At 37.5% G+C, this 24,400-nt stretch overlaps 1 protein-coding gene across 1 annotated transcript in view; it reads right to left on the bottom strand.

Annotated features, from left to right (window-relative positions):
• Positions 1-13,650, bottom strand: part of LOC134677454 (Kv channel-interacting protein 4-like) — a 90,323-nt gene extending 76,673 nt beyond the window's left edge. Inside the window, exon 1 of the mRNA XM_063535931.1 lies at positions 13,551-13,650. The gene's annotated coding sequence lies outside the window, so the exon portion shown is untranslated. The remainder of the gene's footprint in view (positions 1-13,550) is intronic.
• Between the last annotated feature and the right edge of the window lie 10,750 nt (positions 13,651-24,400).

Below are 24,400 nucleotides of genomic sequence, written 5' to 3'. Positions count from 1 at the left end.
TTGGGGGAGGGTTCTTTGAAGTTGTTTTGAATAATGTTGTGGTATTTGGTACTGTGTGGTTCCGGGTGTTGGTGTATTTTATTAGTTTTTTGTCCCAGTTATTGAATTTGATCTTTTCCGTTCTACAAAATTCAGAATGTTGGGTTTTAAAATCTCTTTTAAAATCTTTTTATCTAAACAAAAAAGAAAAGTTTAAACTGTCGCCAGATACCATGGCTTTAATAGTTAACAGACACAAGTTACAAGAAAAAATAAATAAAACAAGAGAAGAAAAAAGAGACTTACATATACTATACAAAACAGTCAAAGCAAGCATTAAACAAGAATATACAGCTTTTAAGCTCAGGAAGTACGAAAACTGCATTGCGGTAACAGGAGGAATAAAAAGAGCCGCTGCAAGAAACAAAAAATGGATACCAAAACTTAAAAACTACTCAAGCAGTCACTGAAAATAGACAGGAACTGGTTTTAGTCGCTACTGACTTCTACAAGAAACTATACGCTAGAGGAGCTACAAATGAAGACCATTACATACAGCCACACGGAGTATATATGACGGAGAGCAACGAAAACGTCCCGGAGATATTTACAACAAGAGAATTAGACACTGCAATAAAAAACTTAAGTAAAAACAAAAGCCCAGGACCTGACTCTATCATTAATGAAGCTTTACAGGTAGGCAAAGACAGACTAATTAAACACATAACACAACTTTTTAACGACATACTAAAAGAAGAGAAGGTGCCTACACAATGGACGGAGTCTGAAATAACTCTAATATATAAAAAAGGCGATCCATGTGATGTATCTAATTATAGACCGATAAGTCTCATGTCAAGCATCTACAAACTGTTTTCTCAATGCTTACTGACAAGAATAGGCCCAAAAATAGATAACATACAACCAGTGGAGCAAGCAGGATTTAGGCCTGGCTACTCCACAATGGATCACATCCAAGTACTGAGCCAGCTAATTGAGAAATATAAAGAATTCAACTCTCCGCTGTACTTGGCATTTGTCGACTACCAGAAAGCATTTGACTCTATCTCCCATGAATCAATTAAAACGGCACTAGAATATCACAATATAGAGGAAAAATATATAAAGTTAGTAACTAATATTTATGACAACTGTAGAAGTCGAGTAAAGCTGGATAAATTAGGACCATATTTTCAAATAGGGAGAGGCGCCCGCCAAGGAGATCCACTGTCTCCAAAAATATTTATTGCAGTTCTCGAACTTATATTGCACAACATTGGATGGAAAAACAAAGGTATCAAAATAGGCCCTAAGTATTTAAGCCACTTAAGATTTGCTGACGATATCGTATTATTTTCCAATAACGCAGAAGAACTTTCAAATATGCTACAGTGCCTCCATCAGAGTAGCGAATCAGTGGGATTGGAAATTAACTTTGAAAAAACAAAGCTGATGACTAACTACAAGGAAAAAAAGATAGAATTAAAAGGAAGAAAAATTGAATATGTAAAGGAATACATATACTTGGGCAAACTAATATCATTCTTGGATACAGACACAGCAGAAATAGAGAGACGCATAACATCGAGTTGGAAACGCTACTGGTCACTAAAACATCTGTTCAAATCAAAAATGCCAATACCACTTAAAAAGAAACTTATGGACTCGTGCATTCTACCAACATTGACATACGCCTGTCAGACGTGGAGCTTAACGAAAAAAAACGCCCAAAAAATTTCGGTTTGTCAAAGGGCGATGGAAAGAAGCCTACTCAATGTCAAGATTAAAGACAAGATTAAAAATAAGAACATTCGAGAAAAAACGAAAGTAATTGATGCATTACAATACGTCAAGAAAATGAAGTGGAGATGGGCAGGACACATTGCACGCTACGACAGCTCAAGGTGGGCGAAACGAGTGACAGAGTGGAAAGGACCAGGGAGTGGAAACAGGCATGCGGGACACCCGCTCAAGCGCTGGGTGGACGACATCAAGAAAATTGCCGGCATAGGGTGGCCACAAGTGGCCCAAGACCGAGACAGGTGGCAAAAGCTGGAGGAGGCCTTTACCCAAGAGGGGATCCCAAAATAAATAACATTTAGGCAACTTTATTTAAAACATGTCAGTGAGAGATCATAAATAAAAGGCTTTTTATTTATTTTTATTTTATTTTATTATGTGTGTCTGTTACCTCTTTATGCTTAAATTGCTAAAACGATTAAGATGAAATGTATGGAGATAGTTTGAAGTACCTCTCCGTGTATACGGTGATATAGTATTATCATTATCATAATCACCTCCCTCGCGTAGTCCCGGATTTTTGCCACTCATGGGAGTCTGGGGTCCGCTTGGCAACTAAACCCAAGAATTAGCGTAGACACTAGTTTTTACGAAAGCGACTGAAATCTAACCTTCCAACTCAGAGGGTAAACTTTAAGCCTTATCTTTGGGATTAGTTCAGTCTGCTCACGATATTTTCCTTCACCGAAAAGCGACTGGTATATGTATATGTATTGTGGGCGAGCTCGCTACATCGTAGGCCACGTCTACGCCTCGGCTAGTCTGTGGCCATGAGTAAGCCCATTCATAATAAAAAAAAAAAAATATCACATGATATAATATCGTACATAAGTTCCGAAAAACTCATTGGTATGAGCCGAGGCTTGAACTCGCAACCCACAAATTGAAAGTCACCCGTTTTCACCGCTAGGCTACTAGCGCTCGACATTTAAAATTCGATTATGTGAAAGTAATTTATGTGAACACAAATTATGGGTAATTTGTTAATTATGTCAACGAGTTTTTGATAAACGGGTTTATAACAAAGGGGTTTGGAGATAATATTAATAAATCGGCGAATGAAATCGGTCAAGCGTGAACCGCGCCGCAATAAATATTATTACTCGGTATTATTACGGTGAGCGAGCCATTAAATATTTAACAAATAATGTTTGGGAAATTGTCAACTAAACTGGCCGCGTAGCCAAGATGCCGATCGCTTACGCTCCGTAGCGATCGAAACGCAACTGTCACTGTCACACTAATATGGAAGAGTGATAGAGAGACATAATGGTTTTCGTTGTCGAAGCGATAGCGATTGTAACCTTGGCTAGGCCGGCTGATTCAAAACTGGTTAGAAAATCTGATCAGATTTACATCCGCATACAAATAGCAACAGTCCTAACTGTACATTGGTAGACCTTATTACAAAAGGCATAAGGTCCTCCGATGTACAGTTAACAGTGTGGGCGATAGTTGTAACATGGCAAACCTGCACAGTCACCGCGCTCACTGGCCGGTTGTAAATAAAAAAGCTAAGGGTCTCGCCCATCTTTTGTTTTTTATTCATAAATTTTTCCTTTGGAAATGTTGTTGGAGATAGCAATTCTGTAATTATTATTTTAATAATACTGTATGGTTATAATTAGTGATAAAGTTTAATACTAGGGCTGCCACTAATGCAGGTAAAGTTTGTATAATTGTATATATAGCATTAAGTTTAGGTTTATGTTGAAATTAAACCTAATCCAAGTCTTATTTGTGCGTAATACATGTCACTGGTTCTTGTAACGGAATAAGGCTTGGGTTAGGTTTCGACTACAAGTCTAAGAACGTACGATTGTTCCAGCCCTTTCTTCTACCTTTAAATTGAAGAGCTACTTATTACTGTTGCTGTTTATTATTTGGACGTTTGCTGCTGAAGCTTTTCTCTACCCACGGACCTCGCTGAGCCTGCGTTGCCAAAGCTGACTCCCGCAACCGCGGCCTCATAAAGTTGATCGTACAAACGGTTCGACAAAGAATGGGATTCAAGAACGCTAAGGCCAGTGACGATATTTTATTGGTTTAGATTCAAGTACTGACAGAAATTAGTTTATTTTATTGTACATATTTTCATATTATATTGTTTATTGCAAAGAACTTGGTTTTCTTTTACCGCTCTAGCTAGCCGGTTACATAGTACATAGATTAGAAGCCCAATAAATTTCTCATTTCCATCTATTTAACTAGGGGTTGTGATCAAATCACGCGAGATCGGCTACTTTTTAACCCCCCCTCCCCTTTGGAGATATTTGGTGAGGTTTTCGGCTAACCCCCCACGTATTTTTTTGAAATTTTGCGGTCGCAAATTTCGTAAAATAGACTCGCTATTTTGAAATGCGTAGTGAAGATTAATCCGAGAAAAAGCATCTACAACATGTGGTAGGTATTTTTTCTTAAGGGGCCCACTGATTAATAGTCCGCCGGACGGTATCGGCCTGTCAGTTGTTCGGAACTGCCAAAATTTTGTTCTAACTGACAGGCCGATACCGTCCGGCGGACTGTTAATCAGTGGGCTCCTTTCACATTAGAAAAATACACGCGAGGTAACTTTAAACCCCCTCCCCCAAAGTAATCTGGCTTGATTTTTTCGTGACCCCCACCCCCTTTTCGAACCTCGCGTGTTTGTACACAAGCTCCTAGATTTTGTAATAAAATTCAACATGTGTCGTCATCCCCACTACGCAATTAGGTTGCATATAGGGTTGCCATATAGAAGAATTAAATGTCCTGATAAAAATCCTGACATCGCCCTAAAAATCCGGACATTTCTTGTAGCAGAGATTTGGCGTAGCCTGAACGACGCCCCGGCGGCGCGCTGCTCTCTGTGGTGTACTGTATCGTGGATCTACTTTTCCCTTTCTCTTCGCCCGATCCCGTAGCCCCCTCCCCTGCCGGGCATTTTATTTTTATGTCATTCCTAAAAATCGGGGCACATGCCCTCAGCTTCCTCTTAATTTAGTTAATCTCTTCTTAAATTAGTGAACCTAACTACTAATTCTTAGTTATTTAAATGTCAGTAATATTTTCTGTAAAATTGTCTAATGTCAATTGCATTCTAGGAGCCCAAGTCACAGGCATAGCCTAGTTTGGGATCCACCTTTCGCCGTGTGCCTACTATACGGACACAATTCAAAAAATTTAATTTTCTGGATTATTGCAGATTCGTATTCAAAATTGTTCAATTTACGACCTTATTTCGAGAGCCATAGCAAAAAAGGTCCTTAAGAGCCTTTTTCTCACAAGTGGCCTTATGCATTTGACCATAAATTGTCAGACGATTCCCTGCAATACAGCCACTTACCAGTCTGCCGCCTGCTCCCGCGGCGTTCGCACATGAACTGAGGGACTACCGCGAACCACGTTCGACGTGTTGCCTTCCTGTCAAATGAACAACCAACCGCCACTGTTTGCCACTGCCAACCTGACAAAGAGGCAACACGTCGAACGTGGTTCGCGGTAGGCCCTCAGACGGCCCTTTTGAGTTGTGGCTATATAGCACACGTCTTAAATGAAGCTTTTGAGTTGCGTCCTAGAAAATAATAATTAGTTGAGTTACACATATTATCGCGTACAGTGATCTTGTTCCTATCAAAATTGATAAAATAAAGGGATTTTAACTATTTTGGTGTTTTTATTTTTATTTGCATGGTAACCTTTATCCAATAATTTTGTGTTTAAATTTGGCCGCATCCCAAAATCTTTAAAAAACGTTTCTGCAATACGGCCACAGCTCTAAATACCTGTCTTTAGGGCCTTGTGTCTTAAAAAATATACCTACATTTCTTTTAAAAAGTGGCGTGGTCATAAGGAGGGTTATATCATTCCGAGTAAAAAAAGCAAAATTTTAAATTCATAGACCTAAAACTAAAGGAGTAAGATCCTATTAAACACCCTGAACTATACTCTCACAACTTTGAGACGCGATTTCTCGAAAAAACGGTTTTTTGAGATGTGGCAGTGTAGCAGGCACACGGCGCTTTGTCCATGTGTCTGTAAGATCGTTTTCTTTTGTCAATAAAGATATTCTATATTCTATGCCAAGTCCGGCCGCAATCCGGACAAAGGGTCAAAAATCCGGACAGGTCCGGACAAATCCGGAAGTATGGCAACCCTAGTTGCATAGGTCCCCTACACGTTACCCTAATGGCCACCTCCGTAATGACTCAATTGACATTCTGGTCGCTACATTTACATAATGCCCTCGAACACCTGCAATAATATGTTACACAACGAAGGCCGCAAAAATATCTGACACGATCTTATTTGTAGAGCCATAAGAGCGTGTCACATATTTTTGCGGCCTTCGAAGAGTAACATATTATTGCAGGTGACTGTACAGTCTGCAACAACGCGCCAAAAGTATCTGCCACCCTTAGAATATACTTTTCACCACACCAGCTTGGAAAGGCTAACTTTGCACTTCAAAAACTGACAGCAAAGTTGCATTTTATTCACATGTGAGGCAAAGTAATCAATAGCAATTTTTGAGTTGTTTTCTTATGTTTGCTGGTATAATAGAATTGAGTTTTAAATGATGATTTTCGATAATAAATATTTAATAACATTCATTTGGATTTGATTTGGTTTGATTATGTTTGATATTTTACATTTCATATTTGCTTAGGATTGGTGTGATAAAAAATTTTGTATTTCACTCGGGGGCAAATTTTGTTTAACCCTCGTGCTTTGAAACCCTCGAAACGCTCAAGGTTCCATTTTTCGAACCACTCGCTACGCACATGGTTCAATTTTGGAATATTTTGCCTGCTCGGGTATCAATATTAGCACGAGCGGTTAAACAACAACTTTGCCCGCTTGTAAAACAAATAAGTATTGGAGGGTTCCGTACTACAGATTTTTGAAATTCAACTCCGTGGCGAGTGAAGCACGAGTTTAGGATGACTCACATTATACCTAATACCTATGTAGTTCGTTTTTAGGGTTCCGTACCCAAAGGGTAAAACGGGACCCTATTACTAAGACTTCGCTGTCCGTCCGTCCGTCCGTCCGTCCGTCCGTCTGTCACCAGGCTGTATCTCACGAACCGTGATAGCTAGACAGTTGAAATTTTCACAGATGATTTATTTCTGTTGCCGCTATAACAACAAATACTAAAAACAGAATAAAATAAAGATTTAAATGGGGCTCCCATACAACAAACGTGATTTTTGACCAAAGTTAAGCAATGTCGGGAGTGGTCATTACTTGGATGGGTGACCGTTTTTTTTCTTGCTTTTTTTTTGTTTTTTGTTTTGCATTATGGTACGGAACCCTTCGTGCGCGAGTCAGACTCGCACTTGCCCGGTTTATTATTTTAGCATGAGAAAGAAGGTAAGCGATCTTGACATGTCTTTTAATTGAACAACGCTTTTTAAAAATTAATAACTATTATTTATGAAAGCAGAAGAATATAAATGATCGTATTAGATTCATAATTATTACATATTTGACGTGACTATTTTAAAAAAAGTGTTTTTCAATTAAAAGACACGTCAAGATTGTTTACCTTATTTCTAATGCTAAAAAAACGACCTATAGATCGGGCCTTCTACTTCGTAGGCAGGGTTACTACCGCTGGTTACTACCGACTGGGCTAGAAGGAAAAAAGCGGCCAAGTGCGAGTCGGACTCGCCCATGAAGGGTTCCGTAGCAGCAAGTGGGTCAATTTCACCAAACGAGCATTTTTGTCTAATTTCCATGGAATTTTGAAATACCAACATTACACAAAAAAAAATATGCTGAGAATTTGATAAAAAATATAATAAATATTAATTTTCTTATGGGATAAAAATATTCATAAAACTATAAAAGTTATTTAAATTTAAAATTTTGGTCAGGGCACGGGAATTAGTGTGTCCATGGAAATTAGATTTTACTAGGACGGAAATTAGAACACGGCACGGGAATTGTTTTCTTAACTTATTTTGGTACTTAAAACTATTATTTATGTATATTTTAATCTACAATAATATACTGCAACCATACTGAAGTGGCATCGGACATATTTACCTTCTTTAATTTTAGTTTTGAACGACAAATCTACGAAAGTATGTTACACTAAAAACTACGTATTTGACTAATCCTTTCCTTTATTTTAATGGCAACTAATCTCTCTTTCTTAGTAAAATGTACATATTTCAAAACAATACTTTGAGTAGTTTCGTAAACTTGTCCGCGTCTACATACAAAACTATTCATTAAAAAGTGTCATTATGTATCTGCATGTAGATAGGTACAAGGTGTATGATCTGGTATATGGTCTTATAGGAAATGATACTAAGAAATAAATAGGGGCACAGTGAGAAGAAGTTATTGTGTAAGTTAATCTGAAGAAATCGAATATGCTGACTTCATAAATTAATAACCCAAAAAATTGTTTGAACACATATGAGGTAAGGTGGGGGTAAGACTATCACCGGGGTAAGACTATCACTTGTATGGAATCCTCATACTGTTAGTCTTGCCCCGATCAAAATAAACTAAGTTAGTCTTACCCCGCCTTACTTTACACATAGGTATACGGGGTGTCCCTGCCCTGCGGGAAAATCTTCAAAGTGTAGGTTGGTTAAGTAATTTCTCAAAAATATCATAATCTTCCTAAAAAAACTTGCTTACAATATACCCCCTGGCACCGACTAAAATAACCGACTTGGTTTCACATTACATCCCAAAACTTTTTTGTAGTAGAGTAGAAGAACTGCGTTGCGAGATTTGCATCTTTTTACATGAATTGAAATGATCCCATCTCTTTTTGTAGGCTGTCCTTCTTTTCGGGTAAACATACCCATACCATACTGATACTATGTATATACATATCATAATACATCTTTATTCATACTCACATCGTCCATCGTAGTGTACCTTTACTTTCCCTACTAATTGTAAGAACTAAAAGGTAACGTTGTTATCGCATATATTTCTATAGGATTACAAACTTAATTATGCAGTTATCTTTAGAACGTGACTAATATTGCAGTATTATTAGATTTTTATTGGCTTAAAAAGCTAAAACCTAATTACGTTTCAAATTTAGAACTTGTGGGTATGCTAGAAGTACCTTAAAATAATATTGATTGAGAGTGATTGTGCCAGTGACAAAACTAAGCGATTTTAAAGTGTATTAATTCTTAGACTACATGCTCAAATTAAATGTTATTTAGATAGAATGTTATTGATACTTGATGGTACGGCCGTGCCACTTTGTTTTGCTCGACTTGGCGGCGGCACTGCCGTGCCCTCAGATCCTTTGTCCTTCTTCAGGCCTCAAACTATCTCCATGCCAAATATGCATTATCAAGATGATATTGTTTCAGCGGCTTAAGCGTGACGAGATAACAGACAGACAGACAGAGATACTTTCGCATTTATAATATAGTAAGAATAGGATATATTTAATTTTTCTTGTACCTATTAGAAAAGCTAATTTATAACAACTAATCTATTAAACGAGCAATTCTTGTATATATTTCGGGGATCTAGGAAACAGCTCTAACGATTTCGATGAAATTTGATCATAACTATATGGGCGTTTTCTGGGATGAAAAATCGATCTAGCTAGGTGTCTCTGGGAAAACGCGCATTTTTGAGTTTTTAGGTAGGTATATGTTTTCCGAGCAAAGCTCGGTCTCCCAGATATTTAAACTTTATACGGCTTACGCTGTCAGCTGTCAAATTTACAAAATAAAACCATTGTAAATTTGATTCATTTTGTTTCATGTAATCTTAGGTACGGGTATTATAATATGTAACAATTCCAAAAATAGTTTTATGTTTATATAATATTTTAATATTATAATATGATAAATGAATAAGGTAAGGTGGCGCAAGACTAACAGTACGAGGATTCCATACAAGTGATAGTCTTACCCCAGTGTCGTCTTACCCCACCTTACCTTACGTATTAAAATTGCCCGGGTTATTCGGGTCCACCCTGTAAGTATGTACTATAGTACTTATACTAAAAAACCGTTCATAGATTTTTGTGCATTCTCTGAGATTTCATTAAATGTAAAAAAGAAAGATATACGTCATATTATTATTACATATAATATATATTCAATGCCAATATATATATGTAATAATAATATGACGTAAACATTGCCAATTAACTTACAGTGCCCCCAATTAAAAATTTGTTGACAATAAATATAATACTTTCTAATTCCCATGCCACTTAATCAGCTGTTTTAGGTAAATATTCTATGGGAATTAGGGCACGGAAATTAGAATTCGTAATAAAAAAATTCGCCAAAAATTTAAATCGTGTTTAACCGAACTGTTATGTTATCGCTTACATAAAGATACATAAAGGGCTCCTAAATATGACAATTGTTTTTGAAAAGCTATGTAGGAAATAAAATTTATAAGGGGCATCGAAATTAGAAAAAAATTGTCGCCCACCCGGATTCCGAAATACTTATGCGATTTGCTCGAACACGCCGCGGCTTGACGTACATCCGCTTGCTTTGAGAATCAGCCGAATACTGTCAGTACAGGTGAGGCGGGACACGAGGCGGTTCAGATACAGACGTCGGCTGTGAGAGCCCTTTGAGTTTTGCCGACGAAATTTTACTCGCGCGCTCGGACAAAATTTAAACTTCGATCACGAGTTATTTACCACAATGAAGTTAATAGTGTATGTGCTCAGTGATAGTAAATATCATCTAGTTTAAGTATTTGACACTAAATTAGTGATACTAATGTAGAATTTTTCGTAGGATTTTTCATTATGCTCAAAAGTAGATTCCGGACAGGGCACGGGAGTAGTAATTTGAGCCTTTAGGTATTTTTAAGTGTACTCTAAAAACCAATTAATCAGTGAATTCATATGGAACCCGGTGTGAAAGTGTGGCTTCTTTATGTAAAAAAAAATGGTAAGTATTATTTGATGCTAACCCGCGATTTTCATCACGGACAGAAAAAAAATCGTGTTCAGAAATTGACCCAAGTAACATAATAAAATTGCGGTTTATAATTTATGACAATTAAAAAAAATCTACTTACTAGATCTCGTTCAAACCAATTTTCGGTGAAAGTTTGCATGGTAATGTACATCATATATTTTTTTTAGTTTTATCATTATCTTATTTTAGAAGTTACAGGGGGGGGGGCACATCTATTCAGTTTAGAAAAAAATGATATTAGAAACCTCAATATCATTTTTGAAGACCTATCCATAGATAACCCCACACGTATGGGTTTGAAGACAAAAAAAAATTAAGTTTCATTTCTAAGTATGAGAAACCCCCAAAATTTATTGTTTTTTTTCTATTTTTGTGTGAAAATCTTAATGCGGTTCACAGAATACATCTACTTACCAAGTTTCAACAGTATAGTTCTTATAGTTTCGGGAAAAAGTGGCTGTGACATACACGGACAGACAGACAGATAGACGGGCAGACATGACGAATCCATAAGGGTGCTGTTTTTTGCCATTTGGCTACAGAACCCTAAAAAGGAAATAAAACTGGTATTTATTATGTTTTCTCTCGGGTTGGTATTTTCTTTTTCCTCAATATATCAAATGGAAGTGGCGTGGTGTCACTCCGCAATAACAAACGGAGCGTATTTTTGCCATGTTTTTGTGTAAACACTGTCTTGTATACAGGGTATCTCGTGACAATGTTAGATTTAAGAAAAACTAAGCCATAGGCATTTATTTTTATGACAAGAAATTTTTAGTGCGGTAGTCTGTTACGGCTTTTAGAACGAAAGTGTAAAAAATTAAAAAGTATGAGGAAATCCCGCTGATGTTCATACTATAATACATATTAATAATGAAAAAATCATGGCCGTGTATATTAGGTAAGTAGTTGAATTACTGATTTTGCAAAATTGTCTTATCTTGTTTGTTTCCTCGCATTCGATAGAAAAGTAGAGTGTTTAACTCGGGTGAAAGGCACCATTTCCGTCTCGGACTATTGACGCTCTCACTGCCTTTGAGCGCCAAACCTCGACAGAAATGGCTGCTTTTCAACCCTTGTTTAACAATCTATATCTATTAACATAAATAATAAAGTCGTCTAGTGCCCGAAATACAAGTCTTAAGGGGCCCACTGATTAACAGTCCGCCGGACGGTATCGGCCTGTCAGTCACAACAAAATTTTGACAGTTCCGAATAACTGACAGGCCGATACCGTCCGGCGGACTGTTAATCAGTGGGCCCCTTTATGGAATGTATGGAACTTACTAAGTATGGGATATTTGTTCAAACTTGATTGAACAAACTAAGAAAAACTTACAGTTGCCATCAGATATATCGGAGCGGCCAAGGTGCTCACAAATATCTGAACACGCACCCTAACGCCTTGACAATTGAAGCGTGTTCACATATATGTGGGCATCATGGCCGCTCCTAAATATCTGATTGCGACTATATAAATATTATACCGGGTGTGGCCTGTAACATGAACAAATAATTAAAACATAGATTGTACTCCTCAAACGGTGACACTTTTGTTCAACAACTTTTAAAAATTATGAAGTATTTAGACTCCCTATTTTTCATACAAATAAAAATTATCTTCAATGGACGCCATCGCCACGCCATATCATTGTGATTGACGTTGCTTGTCACGCCTTAAACATAACAAAATTCGCAATACATTGCGTCTTAGAATAAACTTTAAAGTGTAATAAAAATCAAAGCACAAGTTATTTTTAAAAGTCGCTGAACAAATGTTGGTCAGTATGAGGAGTACAGCCTACAGTTTAATTTTTTGCTCGTATTACAGGCCACACCCGGTAAATGGTGGACTTAATAATATCGGTTTGCGAAAGATTGTTTCGTAAAATCCTTATTTTATCCTGCTGACTGCGCCACTTACTGTATTTAATAACTTCATTATCTTCCCTCATTCTTTCTGTCATTTCTAATTCCATCATTGTAATAGCGTATAAGTAGTAATGTATTTTTTTTGTGTCATTACCTCATTCATCATCATCATCATCTCAGCCATAAGACGTCCACTGCTGAACATAGGCCTCCCCCTTGGACCTCCATACTATTACCTCATTACATTGATGTAACTCCAATAATGAAGGAAGATTATTTAAATAAACTTCATTACTTGCCGTCATTCCTTCATGCCAATCCCTATCACTAAGAATGCCATTCCTTCAAAGTAATGTCATTATTCATGATAGTGTTCGGGCAATATTATTACTTGGAGGTCAAATTTAACTTACATTGTGATATCAAAAGGATATCTAAATGGTGTTATTTAACTTCTAGCCACCCACAAATAAAAACTAGACGAGGCATGTGAAATTTTGATTTGTCAAATTAAATATTACAAATACAGTGGGATAAAAGGTCTTTTAATAGGTCACTGAGTCAAATGCGAATCCTTTTTTGAGTCAAATGTGAATCAGATACGGTAAAAATAAAATTAGATACTTTTAAGTAATGACGGTGTAATAATTGTAATGAAATATTATATTATAAAATTGGAATAGAAAAGAATATTATTATTTAAGAAATTAACGCAGATATATTATAGCTACTGGTTTTTATATATACGCAAATTTGTACAAAATAGATACTCATCTAACAATTAAGATGCAAATTTTCGTTAAACATCTTCGTATTAAGCTTGAATATTTCAATTTCGTCACTAAATATCGATTTATTACATCAATACTTCGACGTTCGCCCAAAAAGCAACAGGCGAAATTCAAATATCGAACGTTTTAAACGTTCAAAAACTCCCAAGACATTCCATTTTCAAATTGTACTCGCACCAACCTGGTTTGAAGACTTGTTGATGTAAAATGAGCTTTAAACGTATGCTCAAACAAGTGGTTTTCGCGTGGCGGGCGAGCGCGCGGCCGCCCCGCGTGGAGTTGGCTTCGGACTGAGGACTACGTTGACGAGGAGGTTTTGTGACTGGATTGATGTGGGAAAGAGATGGTTTATACAGGGTGTGGCAAGGTACGGGCAAAACTCTTGGCCTCTGACGGCTCGATTCGGGAAATGAATTAGAGACTCACTAGATATGAAATAGTAAAGATATGTGACATTCCACTTCAAAAGGTACCTTATGGCGGCTGGGGCTAACGTCGCATAGCCCCGCAATAATATTGGAGCAGCGTTAATAATAGCGTAAGCGCTCGATTCGGGAAATGAATTAGAGAATAACTAGATACGATATAGTAAAGATATGTGACTTTCCACTGCAAAAGGTACCTTATGGCGGCTGGGGCTAACGTCGCATAGCCCCGCAATAATATTGGAGCAGCGTTAATAAAAGCGTAAGCGCCAACCGCCATAAGGTACCTTTACCCGTGGAACATCACATATCTTTACTATATCGTATCTAGTTATTCTCTAATTCATTTCCCGAATCGCGCCGTGAATCAAAGTTAATAATAACTAATCCTAAGATATACATCCCATGCAGCATATTTATATGAATGTAACAATGCAACGTGTTTTTTTAGTAAATGATGTTTATGTTTATTCAGGTAATACCCAACTCTCTGCCGTATTCGAACTTCAAGATATTCACAAGAGACGACACGTTCTAGATCCATTCTAGATACATTATAGTTTAGATATCAACTAGTTCTCTTTTGCAGCGCAATTCGGGCAACTAATGGCACTTTTACGTTAGATAGAGTAAGATATCTATTAGATGTTAATTAGATCTCTGTGATATCCTGTGGAAATCGTTCACGAGTATCTCCAGAATCGCGCAAATGTCTGACAGGTTAGATCTTCAACATATCGTTATCGTATCTTGGTGATGTCTAAAATATGTCTAATAGATGTCTATTTCAAAATCCGAATCGGGTCCTCTGTCCCCACTCTAGACCAATGCAGGTTGGAGACTACATATTATACACTTCTCTCTCTCTCTCTCTCTCTCTCTCTCTCTCTCTCTCTCTCTCGGATTGGATTCAATAGTCATATTCGTAAGTTCTACACTCTTATGGACGCTGCTTAATCCATTATGGAGAGCCAAGACAATGTTGTAATGAGTATGGAATATGTACCTAGGACGTCATCTCTGAATTTCTGAAAACGTCACCAATTGACATATTGGTATGCGCGTTCAAAAAACATTCTTTTACTTTTTGTCAATGACAAAATTATGTAGAAATTATAATATTCACAACTCCAACTTATCTTTTCTATTAACTTACTCCTCCGTTTAGGTGCTAAAATGCCATAGGCAGACACACAGATACACATATTACACTTATGTCCACTTTTTGCATGGGTTAAAAAGAAATAATTAAATAATAAATAATTTATTTCACCTTGTATGCCAGATAAACCAAATTAATAACTGTTTAGGTACCGTAGGTTGTTATTTTAGTTTTACTTTAGTTTTTAATTGAATAATAATTAGAGCTTTTAATAAATTTACTTGAAATTTTTACACTTATATAAAATTTGTACTTTAGCATGTAGTTGCGCTCTCTCGGAAGGGTTTCCACGGAAGACCAGCGTCGAGATCCTTAGATGGTATCTTGACATTACGCTGAGTGGAGACCTTTTCAGTGAGGTTTAATAATAAATTAGTTGTGTTGTAGTTTCTAAATATAGGTACCTGGGCTGCTGGCTGAGTGAAAACTGGGATCCAGAACAGGAAATCAGGGTGAGAATAGAAATAGCCCGTAGTGCTTTCATTAAAATGCAAAAATTGTATACCAATAAAGACATTAAGCTAAATTTAAGGTGGAGACTAGTAAAATGCTATGTATTATCCATACTTTATTATGGTGTTGAAACATGGACCTTGAATAAAAAAATAGAACAGAAAATAGAGGCCTTCGAAATGTGGCTGTACAGGCGTATGCTGAGAGTATCATGGACCGCAAGAATAACGAATATAGAGATCTTAAAAAGAAGGAAGTACTAGCCACAGTTAAGCGGAGAAAGATTGCATATTTTGGACATCTACATAGAAATGAAAAGTATAATCTGCTGAAAGTTATAATAGAAGGGAAAATAGAGGGAAAACGGAAAAGGGGAAGAAGGAGGATGAACTGGCTCGACAACATAAAAAAATGGACAAACATCAAAGACGCGGCCACGCTAACAAGACTGGCCGAGAATAGAGAAGACTTTGCAAAGGTGGCCGCCGACGCCCGCTAGGGCATGGCAGTAGAAGAAGAAGAAGTTCTGTTGTCTCATGTAATACCTAAATTTAAGCGTTTTCTGAATAAATTTCTTCTATTCTTTTCTATTCTAAATAATAGGAAAACTTGGTTCACTTATAAATTAAACCTGACTATCCTCCCAAACATAATAACACCCCACGCGCGAAAACGCGCTTGCGTGCTGCCATTTCAAATTTGGAAACTATTCCATCACAGCACTCCATTCAAATTTGAACTGTAACCTAAAGCACTAAAGTCCTTTTTCATTAGTACACTTTCAAGAAAGCCTGAAACACGAGCTAATAACAGAACGTAGCATTGGGAGTCACAACAAATTAAAATTAATCTTAAGTCAACTTAATAAAGTTCATTTTCAATTATCGAATTAAAATATTAACAAGGAAATTCGGTATTGAATAGATCTTTTTAACGACTTTAAATTGTACTTTCTTGTTTTGAACTTTATTAATTGTGTTTATGGTTCAATTTCGTTTGAGACAATGTATAGTTGAGGCGGTTTTCTTCAGCAAGTCTAAGTAAGACATTATTTTATGTCGGTTTCCCTCGTGGATTATAAAAAATAATACTCGGTTAGAACTTTTATAGATTTCTTATCCCCTGGTACTTTTGACGCTGTTAAATTTGGCTCTGCGTAAATGTTACCACAGAATACCTACATAATTTTATCTACTATACTTAAAAATTCGTTTTTTTAGCATTAGAAAGAACTTGCAAGAAGGTAAGCGATCTTGACATTCTTCTTGGTCTTTTAATTGAAAAACGCTTTTAAAAAATGAAAAACTATTACTTATGAAAGCAGAGGAATATAAATGATCGTATTAGGTTCATAATTGTTACATATCTGCCGTATCTTATTTTTAAAATGTGTTTTTCAATTAAAAGACACATCAAGATTGTTTACCTTATTGCTAATGCTAAAAAAAACGAACTATACCGTACAGAAACAACACTTCCTACAAAACCGAAGTTTGACAGCTGGGATTGGGGGAGGGGAGACATGTCAGGGACGAACACACATCAACTTGAAAATTAGACAAACATTGAAAAACAATGGTCCAGGCATCATATTGCCCCAAGCGACCGTTTTTCTATACCTCCCCAAAAATATACCGGTACATCGAATATCCATTTCACCCCCCACCCCCACCCTTTTGCTCTATTGTTCAAATAATTACGAAGCTTGAACACGTATGTGACTCAGCGTTTACAGCGCCAATAATATCTACACATACATCGCCTGTTCGCAAAAGAATAGGGTTGAAAGTTGTTGAGATATTTTTGTGTCTGTGTGTTGAATTTTAACCGAATTTAATTTCAGGGTAACAATTGAATTTGGTTGTATGCACGGAAGAAAGAATGAGCGCGCCGCGCGTTGTTAGATTAGGTTCTTTGCCGCCATAGACTAGAAATACTCTAGACCGAGTTTAGAGCAATTATTTCATGCAACCGATGATGCCAAAAATGCGGGGGAGCGCGGGTCGAGGTGAGCGAAGTCCCGTGCCGTGATTGGTCCGTTCAAAGACACGGACGTCACACAAAGATACTTTCGACTCGAACATGGAGTAAAATTACCGTATGCGTGGCAGCCCTCTGCTGGTAGCGCGACTATGCTCAGTCTGGAGGATGTTTTGTCTGTGTTTGCCGCCCTGAGCCCTATATCCGCCCTTTCGCAGCACCCATCATATTGGCTACCTGCCGTATTCGAACTTCAAGATAGGTATTCACAAGAGACGAAACGTACTAGATCCATTCTAGATACGCTATAATTTAGTAGTAGTAGTAGTAATCACTTTATTGTACACAACACAGGTTTACAAAAATAAATTACAGTAATGGAAGTACAAAGGCGAACTTATCCCTAGATATCAACTACCTAGTTCTCTTTTGCAGCGCAATTCGGGCAACCAATGTCACTTTTACGTTAGATAGAGTAAGATATCTATTAGATGTGAATTAGATCTCTAAGTCATATCCTGTGGAAATCGTTCAAGAGTATCTCCAGAATCGCGCAAATGTCAAATTTGACAGGTTATATCTTAAACATATGGTTATCGTATCTTGGTGATGTCTAAAAGATATCTAATAGATGTCTATTTCAAAATCCGAACCGGGCCCATAGAACAAGTTTAAATTTGGAACCTATTGCAGGGGAATACGGTATATAGTTGATTGGGTTTTTCAATGGATATTACGGCTGTTATGGCATTGGCGATTTTTGCTGATACTCGTAACACATGCCTTTATATTTTAAGAGTTTTGGGATTTTATAGTCAATACCTAATTATTTTAAAAGACTACATTGACCAATAAACTATAAATAATAATACTAGGTATGAATAAATTTCAAATAAAGGCCCTAAAAATAGAACGTCCTCCAAAAAAAATTTGGCTGTTTCATACATTTTGGCTGGTCCATTTTCTATGGAATTGTATATTTATTGGGGTTGGTCCCATAGTAAAAGTTGCTCAGTATACTTAATCCCAAAACCTCGCTGTCAACGGGAATGCACTTATTTTTTTGTCACATGCAATAATAATAAATAAAATAAATAAATAAATAAATATTATAGGACATTCTTACACAGATTGACTAAGTCCCACAGTTAGCTCAAGAAGGCTTGTGTTGTGGGTACTCAGACAACGATATATATAATATACAAATACTTAAATAGATAGAAAACATCCATGACTCAGGAACAAATATCTGTATCATCATACAAATAAATGCCCTTACTGGGATTCGAACCCAGGACCACCGGCTTCACAGGCAGGGTCACTACCCACTAGGCCAGACCGGTCGTCAATATATATGTTACTCTAATATTATATGTTACTCTTCGAAGGCCGCATAAATATGTTACCTACACGCTTTTATGGCTCTATAAATAAGATCGTGTCAGATATTTTTGCTGCCTTTATTGTGTAACATATTATTGCAGGTGACTGTATAGGTATAATATCGAGTATAAAGAAATAAATTATGAAGTTAAGCCAAGGTAAAACTATCGAACGCTGTCACCGTGATTATCCGACATTGCTCGTAATGCCCGGGATAATTTGCACGTAAATCGGGCCTTAGCGACGCCGATACCGTTTATTTATACATTCAGCGTGTTGCGGTGATTTTTGGGAAACAGTGTTTTTGAAAAATGACTGGTTTAAGCAGACAGTTTAGCTTCTACTAATAGTATTTTGTAAGCGCTTGTAGCCTAGCGGTAAGAGCGTGCGACTTGTAAGAGGTCGCGGGTTCAAACCCCGGCTCGTACCTACCAATGAGTTTTTCGGAACTTTACTCGTACTGTCGCTTTTCGGCAAAAGAAAACGTCGTGAGGAAAGCGGACTAATCCTAGTAAGGACTAGTTTACCCTCTGGGTTGGAAGGTCAGATGGCAGTCGCTTTCGTATAGTGCCCACACCAATTCTCGGGATTAGTTGCCAAAAGCGGACCCCAGGCGGTGCCGTGACAAAATGCCGGGATAACGCGAGGAAGATGATGAATACGATGATACAGAGATATTTGGACGATCGGTCTGGCCTAGTGGGTAGTGACCCTGCCTATGAAGCTGATGGTCCCGGGTTCGAATCCTGGTAAGGGCATTTATTTGTATGATGATACAGATATTTGTTCCTGAGTCATGGTTGTTTCCTATGTATTTCAGTATTTATATATTATACATATATATCGTTGTCTGAGTACCTGCAACACAAGCCTTCTTGAGCTTACCGTGGGGCTTAGTCAATTCGTGTAAAAAATGCCCTATAATTTTTTATTTTTTTATTTGGTCGTTTCATAAATTTCCTGACGAGTAACTAGAACAGTAACATAATTAAATATTTACGTACGGATTCATTGCTTAATTTATTGGTACCTCCGTCTATTTCGCAATTAGCTATTATTGCTACTAATAAATACTTAAAAGACGTCACTCTAGACCTAGACCTGGCCGGGACCGGGCCGGAATTTCCCGCTTCGTTTTCTATGGAAAGCACCACGTGATCACCGATAAGCCGATATAGAAAATGGCGTGTTGGACTTCTCGGCCCGGGCACGGCCCGGTCTAGCGTGAGTCATCCTTAATTCGGTTTAGCAGTTGAAACTTGAAGAGGGAACAGACAGACAGAGTTACTTAATGCATTTATAATATTTCGAGTAATATAGGTACTATTATTATTTGTTCCTGAGTCATGGTTGTTTAAATACATAGATTTAAATATTTATATAAAAGAAAATGTTTGTTACTTTCACAATAATCATCTTAAAGCTAGTGATTGGAACCTCCTTGTAAGCTTTAAAGCCTGTGCCAGGAGGTACCGCTCTTCCTTATTTGGAGAATTTTAACAGTATTGTGCTACATATATGTATTATATAGGTATATATCGTTGTCTGAGTACCCACAACACAAGCTTTCTTGAGCTTACCGTGGGGCTTAGTCAATCTGTGTAAAAAATTGTCCTATATATAATATGTGTAAAAAATATTTATTTATTTATATTTATTAATGATAAATCCTATGTCTTTTTCCAGGCATTGCAATGCTGGCTATATTTTTGACATTTGCTGCAGTAATGTCTCGCTGCAACACTGCCGCAGTAGTCCAGCTGCGGTCGGAAACGGGACGTCACCATAAGAGTGACATTCAATTTCCAACTGCAGCTGCAATACTGTTCATTTTACTATGGAAATTGACAGTGACAGCGACGCGTTTCCATAGTAAAATGAACAGTATTGCAGCTGCAGTTGGAAATGGAATGTTACCCTTAAAGTGACATTCCATTTCCAACTGCAGCTGCAATACTGTCAATTTTACTATGGAAATTGACAATGACAGCGACGCGTTCAGTACCGGTAGTGCAGCTGCGGTTAGAAATGGAATGTGACCATAACTGTCCATATACCTAGGTTGAGGTTTGTAATTCTATTCTAGAGAGGATATTCTATACTCATCTATAGCGAGAATATGTGTCAGATAATGCAAGGATCAAGATAAGATATAGTAGTCGAAGAGCTTGCGTCGAAATTACGCAAAACTAAAAATAATCGAAATAAATTTACAATTCTTACCTACATTTTAATGTATGTGGCACATTTGAAGCAATAACATTATATTCTCTTTTATTATATGAAGACTATGGTCATGGGTTCGAATCCCGGCAAGGGCATTCATTTGTGTGATGAGCACAGATATTGTTCCTGAGACATGGATGTTTTCTATGTATTTAAGTATTTTTTAAAGTATTGATATATCATATATCGTTGTCTGAGTACACACATAACAAGCCTTCTTGAGGTTACCATGGGACAGACAATTGTTTAACATTAATTAATGTTTAAAAACAACGGGCAAGTGCGAGTCGGACTCGCGCACGAAGGGTTCCGTACCATAATGCAAAAAAAAAAACAAAATAAAGCAAAAAAAAGAACGGTCACCCATCCAAGTACTGACCACTCCCAACTTTGCTTAACTTTGGTCAAAAATCACGTTTGTTGTATGGGAGCCCCATTTAAATCTTTATTTTATTCTGTTTTTAGTATTTGTTGTTATAGCGGCAACAGAAATACATCATCTGTGAAAATTTCAACTGTCTAGCTATCACGGTTCGTGAGATACAGCCTGGTGACAGACGGACGGACAGACAGCGAAGTCTTAGTAATAGGGTCCCGTTTTACCCTTTGGGTACGAAACCCTAAAAATTAAGCATGTCACTTAAATTACACTATCCTTTCAGCTCAGTCTCTAGAAATGTTCCATCCTGTATAATGTTACATTCGAATGTCACCTTTAACTATGATAAGTTCGATGTTACTACCAATCTCTTTGCTGCATGGCTGCCGCAGAAAACGTCATCCGAATGCCATCTTAGGTCTGTCTGAAAAGTAGTAGTAGTAGTAGTAAACACTTTATTGCACAAAACAAGTACATAACACAGAGAGAATACAATAAATGTGTACAAAGGCGAACTTATCCCGTTAAGGGATCTCTTCCAGCTAACCTTTAAGTAACTGAGAGATACATATGAAATGGTAGTCAAACTAAGATAAAATGTACATGACGGCGAGACTTAAAAGAAGTAGCTAACCCTAGGAACATAACTTAATACAATGTGAAAGTATGTCTAAAATAGAACCCTAGCTCTTAGCGTACATAGGATATGCATTACAGTTTTCGGAGTAAAATCCTTTCAGACCCGTCGTATTATACGGGACCCTTTCGGTAATAAAACTGGAAGTACTAGCTGTTGCTATCTTTCTTTATCCCAGATTCTTATAGGACCTTTAAATTAGAGATGCAACGGATAGTTGTTTGGCCGGATACCGGATATTCGGCCTGACCATTAGCCGAATATCCGGTATCCGGCTGTCGGATATTCGGCCAGCGGAACTATACCTACATTTCGGTTTTTCAGGTGCGCATTCTGCAGGTTTGACCTGTTTCCTAGTGAACGTTCGCGCGAACTCATTTCTATTAATAGGTCACTATCCAGTATCCGACCGGATAGTAAAATAATGGCTGGATAGACCAGGTACCGGATAGTAACCGGATATCCGGTGCATCTCTTCTTTAAATACGACTAAAATTGTACGGTTAAGGAGTACAAGATAGTGTACAAGGTGATTTTATTAGCTCTTGTGTGTGGCTCGACGTTTCGGCTGCGTTAAAGTTGCCAGCAACTCATAACGTCAGCTTTACAGGCGTATAATTAATTAAAGGATTTTCTGGAAAACTTTCGATACAAATAAAAGGGCTTTTAGTTACAAGTTACCCCAGTCAACGAAGACTGTTTTCTTTCACATTGAATAATACCTATGTAATGGTAGAGAATAGTGATTTATTGCCATTCACATAATATATATTCGTACAGATATTCGTACAAGAACATCAAACAGAAAAACCGGGCAAGTGCGAGTCGGACTCGCGCACGAAGGGTTCCGTACCATAATGCAAAAAAAAAAACAAAAAAAAAACGGTCACCCATCCAAGTACTGACCACTCCCGACGTTGCTTAACTTTGGTCAAAAATCACGTTTGTTGTATGGGAGCCCCATTTAAATCTTTATTTTATTCTGTTTTTAGTATTTGATGTTATAGCGGCAACAGAAATACATCATAACACTTTAAACTCTCGCGTTTTGTACACATATTCAATTACACAAACGGGTCTACCGCGATATAATTTCATTGTTGCAATAGCTGAGCACTTGCTGACAACAGGGACGAATCACTGGATTGAGCTACATAAACCCAAAGTCCTCTCCAACGAGCGACACTATTATCCGCGGATCGTGAGAGAGGCGATTGAAATCAAAAAACACCCTAAAAATTTCAATCGAGAGGACGGTTACAAATTATCGTCTACTTGGGGACCAGTGATTCAAATGTTGAAACCAGCAGATATATCTTCGGACCAGTGTACGGATACTGTGAGTGTTGTGTGTCGTGCCGTGGACAATAAACATTAAACTTTAACGGGTAGCTGCAATTTCTTTGTCTACCCCGAACATTTTTATAAACTAATTTCGGGTAGTTTAGTGTTGTTTTATTAATATCTCCGTTGACATTTGTTGGGACGTCAGTCTTTCCGTGACCACAGCTGATGCAACTCAGCTGAAACGTCGGAATTAAAGGTAAAAACAATGAAATTAGAAATACATCATCTGTGAAAATTTCAACTGTCTAGCTATTACGGTTCGTGAGATACAGCCTGGTGACAGACGGACGGACGGACGGACGGACGGACAGCGAAGTCTTAGTAATAGGGTCCCGTTTTACCCTTTGGGTACGGAACCCTAAAAAACAACGGGTTGCACTCCGGGAGTGCCGGCAGAAGTGACATTAAAACTCAATGACATTGTAACAGTTTTCCGATCAAGTCACGTGTGTCTTACGTCTTACGAATCTTATGTCACGTGACCTGTCGCGAGTTTAACATTTATTAACTAAAGAAGTCTTCACTTCAAAAAACTTTTTTGACTGGATTATTTACCACAGACAAATCCTGGCGACATTAATAAGGGAATTAGGCAGCATTTTTGGTTAATTAATGGACAGCACAGATTTGTGCCCTTATTTAACGTTGGGTGTTTTTATAATAAATAACTACACAGAAAAATTGTTATTTTGTTTACAAGGGAGCAAAGTTGTTGTTTATACTTCGTGCTTATTGATACCCGGGCACGCGTAAGATTCTAAAATTCGACTCGAGCGTCGCGAGGATTTCAAGGCATTGGTTAAACAAACTTTGCGACCGAGTGAAACACAAAACTTTGATCACGGAACACTTATGGGATCAGTTAAATGCGTTAACAAGGAGCTGTATCTCTAGTGGTATAATAATAATACAGAATCGCGCCTAGATCCTAATGTAGATACGAATTGTAAGGATTGTCGATGAAATGTCAGCATTGACGGTTTCCTTAGAAAAGTTCCTGCTGAAGATTGATCGTTCAGAGCAACCATTGAGGACAGAT

The sequence above is a fragment of the Cydia fagiglandana genome, chromosome 26 (assembly GCF_963556715.1).
Source record: "Cydia fagiglandana chromosome 26, ilCydFagi1.1, whole genome shotgun sequence".
Classification (NCBI taxonomy): domain Eukaryota; kingdom Metazoa; phylum Arthropoda; class Insecta; order Lepidoptera; family Tortricidae; genus Cydia; species Cydia fagiglandana.
This window is presented reverse-complemented; position numbering and strand designations above follow the sequence as displayed.